General features: G+C 36.4%; 1 protein-coding gene across 1 annotated transcript in view; it reads right to left on the bottom strand.

The window, feature by feature from the left end:
• LOC108230990 (astrotactin-2) overlaps nt 1-2,665 on the bottom strand; it is a 268,258-nt gene that overhangs the window by 226,460 nt on the left and 39,133 nt on the right. The window lies entirely within an intron of this gene.

Below are 2,665 nucleotides of genomic sequence, written 5' to 3'. Positions count from 1 at the left end.
GTTAAACTAATTATCATTATTCATAATAATATACTGGAACAAAAAGTCATAGCTGAAAAAGCGTTTCATTATTCAGTTTTTATTGATGTTAGACGATGATCCGATGCATGTAAAATTAATAAGGTGACGAAACACTCCGGTGGCCCCCCCCACCTAGAAAATGAATCCGGCGCCACTGGTGGCTTCACATCTTTTAACAAAAATGTAGCATAAAAAATGTATCAACTGTGAAAAACTAGTGTATCCTCTGTGGGGAGAGAGATGGCTGAGGAGACAAAACCGCTGACATTAGGCCTGTGTCTGTGTCCAAATGTTTAGCTGATGGGACACCTGAGAGTGCTGTCTCTCCAATAATGGCCCCAGTGTGCTGGTTCAGCTCAGATAACTCTGAGCAAGCCAGTTCTCATCCTGGGCATCCAATTGTTTCCATTTCTTTCATTTTAGGCTTTTTTGCCAACTAGTTATTTCTTTAGTTTCACATTTAAATTTAACCTTCCTGTTTCGGTTTGGGATTTTTTTTGCCTTTCTGTTGATACAAAACTCACTAATCCTAAAGAGTAACAACGCATTTAGCATTGTGAAATCTCTAGAATAGCTTGTCTGCTGTCTACCTTCCCTGTCTTAAAATATGGCTGCAGGGATTCCTCACTTGACATTCTTGACAAGTTTACTTTGCAAAGTCAATTTGTCATTTTCTTTTTGAAGACCAGATTGGCTGGTCAGTTATGTATGCTAATCAGGAACAATTGCCATGTGCTTTGAATTGACAATTGGATTCATCATGATAGGAAAACCTGAGGAAACATGTTCTGAAGTTTAGGAACATGTCTGGAATCTGATGAACTTTTGCAAACTTGAACCTTAACAATGCAAATTCTTTAGGACATAGATGAAAACATAATATAATAATGGATTGTACCCTCTACATAACTACCAATAAAAGCCACTCCTATAAGATTAAATAGGATATTAGTAACTGAGCTTCTCTCCTTGGGTTCTAATTTATATCTATCCTTCATTCATCAGGTCACCAGTTAACAAAGAGGAAGAACAAGAATAGGACCAAATTCCAAATTCACCATGGTTGGCAATAAACCTGACATCACCTGCATCCATTTTATACAAAGCTTACACGCAATAGTAACAACATGTACCAAAAAAGACTAACTGCTGTTTTTTATTACAGATTTATTTTGAGTTGGGGCATCACTGAGAGCTTTACCCAACTCAAATCGACAACCTTCTTACTTTTTTTTCTCTTCCTCCATATCAAAAAATAAATCCATAACACCTGATGACCATGAAAGTTGTTACCCTAAAGCTTACTCATTTTTCATTTCTCAGTTGTTTTTTTTTCACTATTTCTCAGTGAGCCACAATCTTTTCTTCATCATTTGTAAGACTGCCCTGGAAGTGCTGCACACGATTCTAGCTTCACTGCACCTATCATGTTATTGAACATTCTGCCTCGAACAAGAGTCACTTCCACTTAGCGCAGTCTCTCGGAGATGTATATTCAATGCGATGAGATCCTCCAACATCAAAGTGTTTGAACACAAATGCAACGCAGCAGACAAAACTGTAATCCTAAACTAATGCTGCTTTTTCAAGAAAGAACATGACATGTACAAATAAGAAAAAAATAGAAAGATGAAACACGCTCTTGCTCTGAAGCTTTTGTTTACCTCTAATCAGGATTTGTTGAAATACAATTTGCTTCATCAAAAATTATCTCACATGTTTACTGATAGTTTTTCATATTCAGCAATAAACAAGTTCAGTTTTTTACTTCTGTCAAAGCAGAACTTTCCTAAATATTTGTTCTTGTTGCATGTACCACACTAACTGCCTGAGCAGGGTTTTTTTTAAAGGTAAGCGTTCCATAAAATGTGAGGAGCAACTGCAAAGGCAGGATCACCTCTGTTTTTTTGTTTTTTGTTTTGTTTTTTTTTAGTTTGATTTGTGGAGCAACTAAGAGCATCTGGATTTTGGATGTGGATGTTCTGGCTGAAGTCTGGCGCTGTGAAAGGTTCCTTCCAAAGAACTGGATCCAGCCCATTTAGAACCTTGTAAACTATCAAAAAAAAATGTTGAAGTCCATCCTGTGACAAACAGGAAGCCAATGGAATGAGGCCAGTACAGGTGTAATATAAGCATGCTTCCTCACTCCTGTTAAAAGATGAGCAGCCAGGTATTGTGCCAGCTGCAAGCAACAAAGAGACAACTGATGAAAACCTACACACAAGGATTCCCAATAATCTAAATTAGAAGAAATATTAGTAAATTTAAAAAGTAAATTTCACCTTGAAAATATAGTTGCACTTTATTCATTTAAGTACACAAATTAGCAGATGGTATTAGCTTCTTTTTTTTTTGCTATAAATGAATAAATAAATAAAAACTGTAATGGTTTTATTATATTTTCTGCTTCACAGTCGAAACTCGTTTGAATAGAGTATCTTTGAAATTGTACAAGCCAGCACAGTCTAAATCTAATTCAGTGTCAATGGACCATCTCCAAAATGTATTACCTGAACACTGTTAGGATGTAAGGTTTTTGTATTATGTTTTGTCTTCATATTTCAGTTCGAGTTTGTTTGTTATTTAGTTGTCTCTTCCCTGTGCCTCAGCCACCATTCACTTCTCCTCAGTCACACTCTCTCTC

The sequence above is a fragment of the Kryptolebias marmoratus genome, linkage group LG14, assembly GCF_001649575.2.
Source record: "Kryptolebias marmoratus isolate JLee-2015 linkage group LG14, ASM164957v2, whole genome shotgun sequence".
Classification (NCBI taxonomy): domain Eukaryota; kingdom Metazoa; phylum Chordata; class Actinopteri; order Cyprinodontiformes; family Rivulidae; genus Kryptolebias; species Kryptolebias marmoratus.
This window is presented reverse-complemented; position numbering and strand designations above follow the sequence as displayed.